At 32.0% G+C, this 16,186-nt stretch overlaps 1 non-coding gene across 1 annotated transcript; it reads right to left on the bottom strand.

Moving 5' to 3' along the window:
- Nucleotides 1-10,758: 10,758 nt before the first annotated feature.
- Nucleotides 10,759-10,830, bottom strand: Trnad-guc. The gene has a single exon. It is a non-coding gene; the product is annotated as a tRNA-Asp (tRNA).
- Between the last annotated feature and the right edge of the window lie 5,356 nt (nt 10,831-16,186).

The following is a 16,186-nucleotide window of genomic DNA, read 5'->3' as shown; positions in this document are numbered from 1 at the left end:
ATATTCACACATCGCTGTGAAGTATCATGTTGTACAACTAGCTAAATAATCTTCACCTTGTTACCTATTTCTCTTCTCATCACATCCCATCCCATTATGATGAACAATTGGATGTTAACGAGATATTACTATTCGTAATTATAATTATAAGTCGACTTAATATTACTTTCGAAATAAGATTTGGGTACCTTCAGAGTACATTTAAGTATTGTGCAAAACGTATATCGACTGAGGAAAAAGTAACAATAAGGTCTCCTGTGGTTCGTTAGTAGATTTCTACATACTTAGCATCGAATAAACGCTTTTGTTGCTTAAGAGAAATTAGCAAGGAAACTCAGTTATACCGTCTGTGAATTCTAAAATAAGTGTTGAAGTTGTTAGAGTGGTATTGTGTAGATATTTACCAACTAAATGTTTAATCCTGGGACCAATTTATTCCGTATTCGCCCGTGAATTTAAACGTACAACTTTAAATTGTCACACGGAACGGTGGAATTGGCGATCTATAAACCGTTACGGCTTCTCTTGTTAAGACTTCGCTTTTGTAAAAACTATATTTGCATAATAAAGTAACAAGTTTTACAGCATTTTAAAGCAATGCAAGCGGAGGCCGGGTCTGGTCGGCGTTGCGAGCATTCGACTGGATTAACGAACTTCCTTACCATTTTCCCGAGACGAACTTAAAATTCTGACATCAGTTTCGGGCATTAAGGGATTGTTCACATCATAAATTTATAAAGACTGATTATTCTGACTTAATCTTGTTTGTTAAGACCCGCAACTCTATTAGTTAATAAATCGTGTATAAGCTATTCCCTTTTGTCACGTCTCATTATAAACCTCGAGATCGACAAATAATTTTATAAAGCAAACGGGAAACGTAATTGTATTAATTATTTATCATTCATTAAGTTCAACTTCCTGGTTATAAGAATATTAAGTACTCTAAAACCATGCAATAAAAATTCATTATCCTTTTTATTTTGAATAATGACCATGCCTTGCAATGTCTATATACAAATATAACCTATATATAATTCATATATACTCGTATATTAACGTAAGACAATATATATATATATATGTAATATATTACATTTAATGTCAAGTTTTAAATACATATACAATATAATAGTAGAGTACATATTATTTTTTCTTTGATGGTTTATATAACATGTTTTAAAGAATTCTTCGTATATAATTTATATATATCGTACACATCTGACCACGCAACAAGTATGGTATTAATTTTTTTGGCATGCAACTAGGCTAATAAAATAATTCCTCAATGCTCTTTTAAGAAGAGCCCGCGTCGTTTTCTTTCCAGTACAGAGGGTAATGCAAATAAATGAATGTATTTAAATATAGCTCTTAGTGACTTTATGTTTGTACAAAAAATAGCGTAATTTGTATAACTTTAAATATAACAAGATATTTCTTGCAAAAAACACATTAAATAGGATACCATGTAGGCATTTCTATGTATAAGGAAAAATATTAAGTTGACTGCCACAATCATTGTTATAAATGACTAACATCTGCGCAGGACGTATCGCAGTATACAATTGAGTTCGCAAACACAGGTGCGATATCTACCTCAATCTCATAACCTGATTCGAAAGGGAAATTCGACTTGACCTAAAAATAAACAAACGCAGGGACTGAGAGTGTGTCGTGCTTTCTGGGGCATGGGTACAAAACCACCACTAATTTACGTACTGAGCTACTAACAAATTATTGTTAGAAAAAACCAACAACAGGACTTCAGGATCGACAACCTTTTAGACCAAATGTCTTGATGTCATTTTTTCATATTTTTCTATACGTATTAGATGTTTCGCCCAATCGTAGATTGTTGTGCATGACCAACTGGATAAAGAAGAGACCCAGACGGTACCTACCCAGTATAAGTCAAGCAGCAACGCTTAATGGTTAATACTGGATTTGAAGGGTAACTAAGTCAGTGCTACTACCATTAAACTACAGGAGACTTAGGACCAACATTGATGGCACATTCACGATATATGAAATGGTTAATATTTATTATAACTTCCACGTCTTACAGCTAAGCGGTGCTGATGACTTACCAAAAGGAGTAAATATATATACGAGTATGAATATATATCGCCCACACAATGAACTATGTGAGAAGCTCTCAGAGAAAACAAAGGCTCCTCTATATCTAAAATTTTGTGGTTATTATGTTGATTACGCTACACAAATACGATGCAATGCGATGCATATATTCAAGCAGAGCACAATAACTCGTTCGTTTCTGTTCGAACTATCGAGTTGTATGCGTCAGAATTTAGCGAGCCACGAGTCCACATAGAAATACGACGCAACACACGATATTCTTTGATATTTGTCAAAAAACCGATAGTGAGCAAACTGCAACCTCGAATTTACTAAATATTGTATGGTTCATATCGTTTTATCTTTAAAACGCACATAGCGTAGATATCCTCTATTATGTGCGAACCATTGTTTGAATATTTTGTTGATTGAATAAAAATATATTGTTTTAAGTTAACTTAGATCCTTTTTAGTATTGTTTATATTTCATATAAAATTTGTCATTTTTAATCTGTTTTTACTGAAACAAAATCAATTGCTTTATTCTATTCATCCCTAATTTCATTCATGAATGTACGTGTACAATTTAAAGGGCATAAAAATAGTTGTTAAATAATCTTTATAGTTGAAAGATTCAAATTTCGCATCCTTACTTATTTAAACGATCAAAATTCGATAATTAATTTAGTATTAAAGCGATTCGAACGAAGTATCACTTTAAGAATATAATAAACAACGTAAATATTATAAAATACATCCACGCACACCGTTATAAATTTATAAACAATTAATATAATAAATTTCAGTCACAAACCCCACAAGAATACTTTTGTTGAAAATGGAGTTTAAAATCTATTAGAAGTACCACTAATTTCTCTGAAACCCCGCGTGGGGTGAACGTAAGCCTGTAAGGTCCTGTACATCACGCGGGCGCTCCCTCTGACACATGGCTTTAGAATATGATGAAGCACCTGTTCTCGTATTTTATCGTCTACACATTGAACTGAAACGTATTGTTCGTAGTAGAGCGTAGTATCGAATACTACATAAAATATGTGAAGTAATAATTTTTACTCGCCGAAAAGTTTGCTTAGAATTTACATTTTTAAAATTCGATCAATATTTTAGCATACATGATATTGCTCTAAATAAAATCATCTGTTATTTTCCGAGATATTGTAAGTATAGCTGGAACCCGTAATATGTACATATATTGTATCGTTTTCGGAAAGGTCACCAAAACCCATTAGTATTTCTAGTGATCTGCTTTCCAAGGATAGTGAAAAAGATACTTAATTTACTTTCACCGTCAGATTTTTATCTATGTTTGGTTACAACAAAATTATGTTCTTCAAGACGTAAAATATTCGTCTACTTAAAAAAAAGTCAAAAATAAACGTCGTGGGTCACTCAAAAAACCTGTATGTATTCAATACTGTTAACAATCATTTCAGTCACATCCATAAAATTCATTTTTTATATAATATGCATAAACAGGCAGCCAAGCTACTATGCTACTGATTACAGGCATTGGGAAGATAATAAATTTTATCCATTTCTTAAACAAACAATACGCCACTAACTAAATTGTCCTGTCCCTTATGTTGTAGTTGTACCAGCTCACTTACCTTTCAAGCCCGACACGTAGGCTACGTAAAGTCTCAGTGCTCAAAATTGTTAGTGCTTTTCCTATACAAGGACTGTATAATATTTCTTAAAGTACCAATGCCTATGGAAGGTACAACTTACCATCAGGTGGCCTATTTGAAACCTATCATAAACAAAAAATGACTTGTTCTACACGGATAAAGAAAAAAATGAACATTACACTAACTGTACTACGTACATGTAACCAATACATGAACGTTTTTGGTGTGGGCTTGGTATCTTGGCCGCCCCAGGCTTGTGGAAGTTTGCCCCCATATTCCTTGTAAAGCACGAACAAATTTATCATAAAAATAATAAAATCACGTCATTTTGATCTGCGATGTCCTATGAGCTCATTTTTAATTATTTTAAATGTTTAACCACCCGCAAAGTTTTACTTCGACCATATGCTGGCAATAGATGCTCGAAATTGACATTATAATAACTGCCTTATATATTTATGAAATTCTAATATTACAAAATCATAGTATCTCTGTGTTTTTTGTTACCTCCACCTGAACAATTCATAATGAAATAAGATTTACTCTATACATCACAAGACTTATAGTGGAAAAAATTGTAACGGATGTGTTCGCGATGTACAGCTAATTTTTATATTTCTTACAGTAGCACTGGTCAGTTATGTTTGATTATGGCTATTTTTATACGCCAGCTTACTTCAACTGTACTCCTAGTCTTAAAAAACAAAAACTGTAGATTTCCCACTGCTGGGTTAAGGCCTCTTCTCCCTTTGAGAAGCTTTGGAATATAGTCTACGACGCTGTTCCAATGCGGGTTGTTAGAATACACATGTAGCAGAAATGAAATTAGACACATGCAGGTTTCTTCACGATGTTTTCCTTCACCGCCGAGTGCGAGATGAATTATAAACACAAATTAAGCACATGGATATTCTGGGTTTGAACACGTAATTATCGGTTAAAATGCACGCGTTTCAACCACTGAGCCATTTCGGCTCTAGTAGTATATCACTGAAAACTTATACATTGGTATATATGTATACGACAACCTAAATTGAACTAAAGGCACGCAATTCAGACCGTAGCCGACATAGAGTTTAAATGGCAAAGATCACCTGGTGCTTTAATTTGTAACCCGCTCGCAAGCGTTCCATTTCAATATTTTACGTAAATACAGTAACACCTGCGTTTAAATCTTCCTTTTCTACACCACTGGACCTAACGAATTGTGTGCCATTATGCAATATTCCGCTATCTTAAACTTACTCTTGAGAAGTTTTTACGCTTCATTTCGAAATAGGAAATATCGTTTCTATATGCTGTAGGTATTCATTTTTCTTTTTATTAAAAATATGTGTAATATTTACATAGTATAAAATAAAGTCGCTTTCTCTGTCCCTATGTTCCTGTGTATACTTAAATCTTTAAAACTACGCAACGGATTTGAATGCGATTTTTTTTAATAGGTAGAGTGAGAGTGCGTAATACATAGACAATACAGTAAAGAGACACTAAAAATTTTAGAAGTTTCCAATGTGATGTCGTAAAAAAACAATTTCCTTAGTATATTTAGTACCAATCAGCGTTGCACCCGTGCGAAACCGGGGCGGGTTGCTAGTTTTTAATAAATTTATAGATAGGTGACTCCTGAATTTTAACCAAAGATCGGGTACATCTCACTTAATTATCATATGTTTAACTCGTGTTAAGAACTGCAAGTGTCAGCTTAAATTCAGATATATAACAACGCGTACTGAAATAAATTGCTAGCGAGGAGGAGAATGAACTTATGCCTAACAGTAGATCATTTACGGACTGTTACTTTAATGTAAATGTTACTAATTGTTCTATTTAACACAGGTTTCACATTAAATACAAACCAGCATTATAATTTTAAATAAAAAAAACTTAACAGTGTCATACTTTATTTATTTATTCTATATACGTTCAAAAATTTAACTTGCAATTATTGTGTTTCCATCTTGTTGTGTTCATTAGCTCTTTAAAATAAACACATTTTTAAAAATGTACTTAAAATTTCGTGATAAAACCGACACAGCTTATACTCTTATAGACTGTGTCGATTTCATATTTTATAATAACATTTGAAGCATATATTAAAAATAATATGTAATATGTATTGCGATTACAGAATTTAGATAATTTAAATAGAAACTTGCTTTATTTCCTTTAAAGTAAGTTTCGGATATATTCATTCCCTTTTTCCTAGAAATAATACCCGATCAATAGTAATAATAATGTCTCTTTGAACAGCAGTTAGACTATAAAGTGGAGCGCTAACAGAATAAGATTGTATAAAATTCGCCAGCAAAATTGAAATATACTGACAGCGCTTTGAGTGGGCCGTCGTTTTATTCCTTAGTAACTGGTATTGTTAAATGTCTTATTGCAAAATTAAAACTGTATTTTTGCGAAATTATCAAAATAAATAATTTAAGACGTTGGAACATAGATATCTGTGTATAAAGCGTTTTGTTATTAATAGGAAATATAGACCTTAGTAATTTGACGGTGATTTGTTTGTATACATTTTAAAGAAATACTAATTAATCACATTTAGTCTCAAAATTTTTGATCTTCACACGTACGAGTATACACGAAAAAATATATTTGGGAATCTAGAAAACTGTGGAAAATATAATTAAATCAAAGATTTAATTTCAAGTAGGCTCATTCATGCACTTTTGAATCGTCATATTAGTTAAATTGAATGTGATACTGGTAGCGTTTCGAAAAGTAGATTTTACCGAGAAGAACCGATGACTGCAGCATAAAGTTGATCGACGAATAATATTTTTTTGAAAACAGGTTTGTTTTCTGTAAAATTAACTATTTTACCGTATAGAGATTTGAGTTGAAGATTGTATGAAATTTTACAGACAAATGATTGTTTTTTTGTACACTCTGTTGCCTAAAATAAAAAAGACGTATAACAAATATTTTAAAGATCACTGCTAGAAGTTTGTATACGAATTAAATCAAGTCATTTTGTTTGCAAAGGTTGAAAAGTCACTGGCAACGAGGTATCATGAAATAACAATTTCAACGTACTATATGCAGCTTGAAAATATAAACAATCGCTACGTGAAAGTACTATATCAGTGTGAAACAGCAACTTGGCGTCCTTAAAATAGGAAACATACATATACCACAGTTTATGAAATGTAGAATCATTTACAGTAAAAATTTACATTGAGAACTATTAAGCATTAGTGAAAACAACTATAATTAAAGTAGCAATATTGTCCGAAATAATTATTTAAATATTAAACAATTTTCCCATTTCTCTTCTTAACGTAACTTCGAATTAAATAACTCTATTCGAAACGTTCTCACCTCGACAGAACAGAGGCCATGTTTCAACTCTTAATTGAGAGGTCGTACGCATACTTGTCTTTAATATGGACATCGTAAATCAGTGGTAGCAGCGAAATTAAAACCGGGTCGCATGGGCATGAATTAATTTGCAGGAGTCGAGCCACCGGCGCATGACTGAGACAGATTCATGGGCCATAGCTCCCAAAGCTTACATGTGATTATTGTATTATGTGTAAAGTGAAATATTATACGTGATCAAATTATGTCATTGTTCGTATTAAAATTCGCTTTTATAGAAAATTACGTTGTCATTTTGTATGTGTATATTTTTATTATCTTAACTTAAACTGCGATTGAATTTTCAAGCGAATTTTAGGTTATGTATATGAATATGCATAACTCAGAACTTACGTTTAATATAATTTCTTAGTAATCATTTTAAATGAGAGTATTTTAAAATTATATCAAAAATTTAGTATCGAAATAAATATACATTAAAATTAACAATTATTATAAAACCTTCCTTTCTAACTTCAAAACATTTTTTTTTATTCTATAAAGTATCTATCTATAAAGTAATCTATAAAGTATCTAGAAATAAATCTACTAAAATCTACCTAACAAAAAATAATTAATTTACTAAATATTAAGAACATGAGGTAACTTTATCATTACTTAAAGGAAATAATAATAATGTATTGCAAATATATTTTTCATTAAATATTTAATGAAATAAAACTGCCACGCAGTCGCTTATTTATACGCTACTACGACGTAGGTCTACACACTCTACAGAAACAGTTACAAATTGCTACGCGCTTATTAAGAAGTGAAGTAATAGTCTACTAATGTTTCAAGAGGTAATGTATATAGCCTTCAGAATACCTTAACGTGTAAAAATTTATTAAACATTTAATTTATTGTTAGTTTTCGGAATGCGCACTGATTTATTAATATGGAAAAATATTTAGAAAGTTTTATTACAATAGCTAGCTAAATTTTTAAAAATTTAGGTTATTTTTTATTAAGAATACTTTCACGTACAAACCTTTTCATCGTTCTCAAATTTTGTGACTGATGATTGCATTTAACAAACAAATCCTTAGTCAGTTCATTATTATTTATTATAACCAATATAATATATTATTACCTTTTTTGAGTTCATAGCATATGCTTTTTGTATTCTTCTAATAAGTGGAAAACGGCCAAGAGATTTGCAACACCAGGCAAAGATAGCCTTCAAAGAATGACTGAGAAAAACCGCCGGAAAAAGTTCGTACCACAGAGTGATAGCATAAAACATCTAAAAAATCGTGCTGTTGTGCATTTTCGGACATTGACGTGGTATAGATGGTATTTATAATTCAGAGTCCTGTATTAAGTCTAATTAATAAAAGCCCTGAAATACTTAAAGTGATTTCACAACTTTCTACACAGAGACAAAGGATCGAACTAGTCCCAAAGAGCTCAATCTGTGACTAATCGAGCCACTCCACGTTGAATGCAGTCAAATAGAAGAAGATCATACTGGTGAGCTCCCACCCTGATAAGAAAATATCACAGGGCCAAATTTGCACCGTACAAAGTTTTATGTGATGCTCTGACATGAAGTACATAAATTGTTGTCAACTTGTTCCCGAGAAATTTTAACGTAGCCGGTGTAATTCATGTACAGTGTCGTCTGCATATTAGTAAATATTGTTGACTTGCAAATATTCAAAATGTAGAAACAATAAAGAAGCCTTATAAAACACCAAAATTGACAAAAATGTTTTTATATCAGAGCATGCAACGTCAACATTGGTGCTACGATCTACCAAAAAAGCTGGAGATCCAGTTGTAAAATTTTCTGGGAAGAACATAAGAAGAGATAAATATATCTAAAGTGGTTGTCCCACATTTATAAATCAAGTAAGCTAAGAAACAGCTGAGCGATACCGATTCAAACCGTGCTAGCAGTCGCCAATCAGCTGGTCCTATCCTGGAAAGGACGCTAGGAGCTGACCATTGATAAAGACTCCATAATTTTGAGGATAAGATGTTGATGGCTAAATACACATATATATTTTTGGGGACCAATACGAACTACACTTTACCCGAATTTAACCTCTGGCATCATACCACGAAACGCTACAGCCTTTACACCGATCGTAATGAGAGAATGGTATTTTCCCAGTCATGCTGGCCCACATAGCTGTGACCCAAAGGTATGCAGCATGGCACTACCACTAATAATATAGTATAGAACGTTGAACTGACTTGACTTGACTTTATATTACTCAAGTCTACTAGAGTCTACATAAATATTATATTTTGAATATAATTTTAATAGTATAAAATATTATATAAGAAATAAAAAAAACTCTTTTTAATTTAATTTATGCCAAGTCAAAGCGACTGGCTAATTCGGTTATAAAAACTAGCAACATTAAATTATAGCCGTCGTGACAATCTCGGACACTTTTCTTACATTTAATTCTAAAATAAATAAGATTAAAGAAGTGTAATATTAATTAACATAATTAACAAAACTTCGTATTATGTAGAATATAGTAGATACGAAATGTAGATGAAACTCAAACTCAAATATTGATAATCAAATTAAACACCACCACCGATTCGGAAAAGGAAATACCCTGAATTGAGAAGAACCGGCGAAAGAAACTGAGTAGGTCCTTCTTTTAAACTAATCCTCGATAGCAGATCTTACTGAAATTATAAACTCCTCAGTGGGAATTGAACCTCAGTCTAACGTCAACTCTTGTAACTCAACTATAATTTAATTTTAATGTTACCGTACTATAACAGTGATCTGTTAATTATTGGATAAGGGATCACTAGCCCTCAGTGGATAAGTGGCTCTGGTTAGTCCGGTAACTGGTACGATCTAGTGCTTCCGTACTCACACAGCAAGGACTCTAGTGGGACGAGATTTTTCTCATCCCCTGAGGAGAATTCTACGGAACCAAACCAACCAAAAGACAGCATATCCATATGTAAAAATAAAACATACCGATTTGCATCGAGGACAGCCATTGCAAATGTTATAGCTGTTATAATACATGTCCCAGAGATAAAACGGACTTAATAGATGATTTTTTTTGTTTCAATGGCCAATTCATACCTTAACATATACCACATATGTTCATACGTTAAAACTTCATGATAAAAATGAATTATAGTTTATATACTTCAATACCAGATAGCCTCCAGATCTTATCTCATGCTAAATAATACACATTTATAATGTATCTACTATCATGCATTTCTATGTTATGTTGTGTTTATAACAACAAAATTCATAGTAGATTTATTAAACACAAAACAAGCGTCCATTGTGACCTTATTTGGAGTATTATCACACTAATGAGAACGAAACTTATTTGACTACAATAATTCCTATCCGACTGTACTCAAATAGCAATTACTGCATAAACACGACCCATCATCATTCAATCTGTTTAAGTTCTCTGCCGTTGAAGTCCATTTCTCAAATGGACGGCTTTATTCAACGGCCCACAGGTGCCCGATAAGCGGGATCACTCTGCACTTGATGAAATTGTCGTCTTGCATAATATCGTCAAAACGTACGAACGTTTGGGTACGTACCGTAATTATGACCAAATACACGTATCTATATTGTAGAAATAACTGTTGAGTATGTATTTAACGTATAAAATAAAAAAAAAGATTTCTGCGTCGTAAAATAAAAGACCTCCCCGGCGGGGAATCGAACCCCGGTCTCCCGCGTGACAGGCGGGGATACTTACCACTATACTACCGAGGACTATACTTTAAGTGTGAATTTGAATATCATTTATTTATTTCCTAAAACACGTTTCAAATATACTATTTAAATGATTGTACATAAAAAAATTCTAATTAACTTAAAAGTATAGCTCAGAATGCAATAAATGTTATATTCAATTTTAAGAAATCTTCAACAATATTATTAATGCAAAAAATATCTTACTTTACTAGAAACTTTCAAATGTCACCCTTACATTTATTTTAAAATCTATAGTGATTTTTTGTTGTGCCACACACCCTTGCTGTATGTAAATATGCGTAACCGCGGACGAAAACTAGTTTACTAAAAACTTATTATACTTACCTTTTTAGTAAACATATCTTTCTATTGTTTCAACACAACTCATATCCGGCTGATCTGATCCAATAATTCCATTAATATTTTAATAAAATTTCAAACCACGGAACCGTGTTAATTAATTATTATATTAATTATAATAATAAGGAATTAACTCGCATAATCCCTAAATCATTAATCATCTGTTTAGTCATGTATTTAGTTCAATACGTGTTCAGGCTAAGACAATATTGTCATTCAATGCGTTATAATATATTACTGGATTAATTTGGGAATCCCGGTTATTACATATGATGCGTATCGACGTAATTGGCTTCCGTTTCTTGGTCTAGGTAATAAGTGCAGTTCTTGTAGAAGTTTTAATTAACTGCCTCCCCTCCGCGTTGACATCGTGACAGCAACAATCACGCAAGTAAAATGTCATTAAGGAGACCGATACGTGAGACCCTATTACGTATGGGAATTATATTAGCGAACTATTATTTATATTTTTATATAAATACTTTTTGTTACAGTAAAATTACAATAAATCGTGGTGACACAGTGGTTGAATTATAACCAAAGATTGCAGGTTCAAAACTAGGCAATTGTAATAGAATTAACATTGTGATTAATTATGTCGTGTATGTGTGTTTAAAATGAACGTGATGAATTAAGTTCCTACTACCTAAAAGGTTATTAATTTACAAGCTATTTACGTATATATAACTACTTATAGTGTTTTTGTAGATTAATTTTATATATGAGCAGTTAGCTCAAAATAACAGCAACAAGGAATTACAAACATTAAAATTTAGATACTGCATAATAGTCTCCAAACTAAGACATATAATATAAAACGCTGTATGTCAGATAGACCGAGTGCTCTCGACTCTAATGCTGAGATTCTCACATATTTTATTCCCAACAACGATACTATCGTGTTGATGATAAGTTTGCGCGGTAGACGCGAGGAGTGACAGAAGTAATGAGAAGAAATTTTCATTCGCTGCAAACGCTACAACATTTCACTGTGGAATATGGTTTATAAAGTGATACAGAGAAGCGTTTAGTTTATGCATGTTAATTTCGTACGAGATTTCTTCTTTATAATGAAAGCGTAGCGGAGAAAAATCCTTTACACCCCTTTTAGATGATTTTCATTAGAATACAAAAATCCCCTTTCAGGTCGGAGACAAAGAGAAACTAAGTAGGCTTTGTGATAATTTCTAGCATTCGTTTTGTAATGTTTCAATGGACACTATTACAGATAAATTAGTTAAGCCATTAACTCGACATAAACTGCTCCAATTTAATATCATCACTACATCACTACATAATATAAAACAAAGTCGCTTTCTCTGTCCCTATGTCTATGCAAGCTTAAATCTTTAAAACTACGCAACGGATTTTGATGCGGCTTTTAATAGATAGGGTGATTTGAGAGGAAGGTTTTTGTATAAAATACATGGACAATACAATAAAGAAACACTGATAACTTTAGAAGTTTGAATGTGATGTCGTAAATAAACAAATTCTGTAGTATATTTAGTATCAGTATTGCACCCGTGCGAAGCCGGGGTGGGTCGCTAGTTAAAATGTAATTTGATGAAGGATCATTGACCTTGAGTCACTTCCTTTCATGACGTAATAATGTTAAATCCCTGATTTCGATCTCTTAAGCCAAGGCAAGTGACTGGTTCGTAGATCGTAATTAAGGAAACACGTATCGATACGTAATCGAGTACCTGTCTATGATTAATACCGGTCAGGCGGGTGACTCGTGCTCAATCGCCATCTGCCCTTATTAATTGCCTTGTCAGCTGTAATCGTGTGTCCTTCGTTTTAGTATCCTACACCTACGCGTGTATTACTTACTCTCGTTTTATTCTTCAGACACGAGATGAAGTTATTTGAAATTGCAAACGTAGTACGTTATATTGTTATATATAAGTCTCACTATTAATTCTATCTATACTTACGTGTTGTATTGTGTAATCTCTGGAATTAAATTTTCTTCATTAATTAGGTAATTGCTCCCGTGAACTAAAGAGTACAAAACAGAGACAAACGTAAAATATGATGATTTATTCCAAAAAAAAAATTTTTTACGCCTCTTTGATTTGTCTGTGCTAAAGATAAGAGATACATACATTAAACAATTGGTCTCTTAACAAGGCGTCAAGAAAGTCGATGCTTATTTCTATCTTCGAAGATACAGCGACAACAACTGTTTTTATTTATTAGAGATATTAAGAAAAAAATATAATTTTTTCTTTTATTCTTAAAAAAATGAACCCATTTTCTAAATTTTAGTTCTAGACTTTAGTTTTGGCTATTATTTCATAGTCAGCCGATGTTATAAATTTAAATATATTCGAGTACATTTCATTCTTTACCCCTGACCATATCATAATATAATATTGTTAATAATATAAATTCTTCTCGAAATTAACGACCTTGATTGTAATAATAACAGTAATCAATACCGCGAAGCGAAACTGCGTTAATCACGTTCTAGATTGCGGATTTGACTTATTAGTGCATAATTAAATTAGCTAATGTGCGTATACGGTAGGTTTTGACTAATGACTTGTGTAAGAGCAACGCGATCAACAGATGACAAGCAATTAATTCAATTAATTGCTAGACGTATGAGAGACCTCGATTGAGTGCTAGTCGGCTCAATTCCTGAAACGAACATCAGGAGGATTAAGGGAAGCTACTCCTGACTTACATTCTCATTGGTAATGCGTGAAATAATAATATTTATAATAATGCAATTGAAATACATTAATAATAATACAATTGTCAAAAGGGAAAATAATTATACGTATAAAAGTAATAAAAATTATCCCCCTGGTTTCTTTGGCTGATCGTTTTAGTTCTAAAGTATTTGTTACTGGACTGTGGTAGATTGTCAATCAAATCAGCAATATATATTATTAATAATAATAATTATATAATTGTCGAAATAAAAATGTAATTGTAATAAAAATTATATTGCCGAAGTTCTTTTGGTGGTCTTTAATCTATAATATCCAATAATAATTCTAAAGTATATATTTCTGAACTAGAGGTAGATTCCTGACAATCATAACTCACTTGCACTTAAGAATGTTTCTATAGGATATGTTTCAATAAAATTCTGATATTGACTTTGTATCGAACTAACGTTTATCAATGAAGAACATGTTATAGAAGTACATAAAAAATTAGGTCAAATTTCGACCGCAGGCATAACATAAATATTGAAACAAATAAAAGTCTAGTAATAAATGCCGGCTGCCATAAATGGTATATTTCATTCAGACCAGTTAACAACTTATTGATGATAAAATCTCATATAATACTATTGTTACATATAAAATAGACGACCTCTGTGGTCAAGTAGTGTGCACACCGGTTTACATGGGTACGCCATTCCGAGGTTCGATTTCGAGTCGATGTAGAAAAAGTTCATTAGTTTTCTATATTGTCTTGGGTCTGGTTGTTTGTGATACCGTCGTTACTTCTGATTTTCCATAACACAAGTGCTTTAGCTACTTACATTGGGAACAGAGATATAATTCCTTAATATTTTAATAATAAAACGGATTACAGAAAGCCATCGTCGAAGCTGAAATCGTTTCACAAAATCTGTTAATTCCTCCACGTGTATTGTAAACAAGGTCACGTTAAATGAACATTTTACACATATTTATATTTCCGCTTAGCATGCTCATATTAGCCTAAATAAGTAGAAACGGGCTGGCTCAAAATGAACACTTTTCAAACCGCTAAACATTCTCTCACGCTAACAACCTAATTTGCGACTAGTAATAAATAATCCTTTCATCTTGTCTATGTAATGTACATACTAACTCTATTTAAAAAAATAGTACGTTCACGGGCTTATTTCTCAGAATTAACAACATAAAATTGTTTTACGGATTTAATTATAACTTTCACAGGTCTATTTATGATTTCGTAGAATCATATTTCTCGAAAATATATTTGCAAATTATAAAATTATAAATAATAAAATCAAAACCAAAATATCCTTAACTGAAAAAGTCTTTTGAATCATCACTTAACATCTGTATTAAGTGAAGCTACCACCGTTTCGGAAAGTAAATTCTACCAAGAAAAACCGGCAAAAATATCAGTAGTTACTCTTTTTCAACATTTAAAAATAGTCATGATTGTTAATTACAATTACATATGTATGTAATTTATCCTGTGTGGAATTCAAAAAGTATTAATTCTAAACTTTTTTCATGGTCTGCATAGTATTGTCTATATAAATCCAAACATTAAACTGAAAAAAGAATCAAAATCGTCTAAATTACCGGTAAATATTTCTAAAATGTTTTCGAAAGATAAAAATGTCATGATATTACGAACACGGAAGGTTTACAATTAAAACGCTGTGTATGTGTCATTATAGTCGAAAGTGTCGTTTATTGAAATAATAACGGGCTATCGCCCTTAACCTGAGCAATTGAGATAATGGCAGATGTCAACGATTTCCATTAGCGTAACAAGTAAACAACTATGATTGTAGCCCCGCAATGGGCCCTTTGTTTCTGAAAAGGTTTCAAATTGCTTAGATTGATAACAAAGCTTGATTTTATTTTATTTAGGGAGAAATATTGTCTTTATACAATGTAATGTATTGTTAAGCTATATATTGGATATTCTTATCGTATATTGTGATTTAGACTCAAGTACGTATAATAAAGTATCAAAATGAAAGATTTTTTTTGCAAAATAAAATTGTAAATAGAAGCGCTTTTTGATCATTTAAATTTGTTATGGATTTAGTCAAATCGAAGTAAATAGTATCCCAAATCAAATCATAGTAATCTTTATTACAAAAAGCATTATTCTGGTTGAGTAAAGGCATAGACTAAACGTGATGAGAAAAGAGACTTGTTGGGGAACTCGTTTAAACATGTACATACTCGTAGAGCCTGTTGAAGGATTTGGAGACATTTTGCATTTAAGCAAAAAGTTTAGAAAATTAAGCCATTCCTTCCAATGCGTTACAAACTTTAGGAATTAATAAATTATG

The sequence above is a fragment of the Vanessa cardui genome, chromosome 11 (genome assembly GCF_905220365.1).
Source record: "Vanessa cardui chromosome 11, ilVanCard2.1, whole genome shotgun sequence".
NCBI lineage: Eukaryota > Metazoa > Arthropoda > Insecta > Lepidoptera > Nymphalidae > Vanessa > Vanessa cardui.
This window is presented reverse-complemented; position numbering and strand designations above follow the sequence as displayed.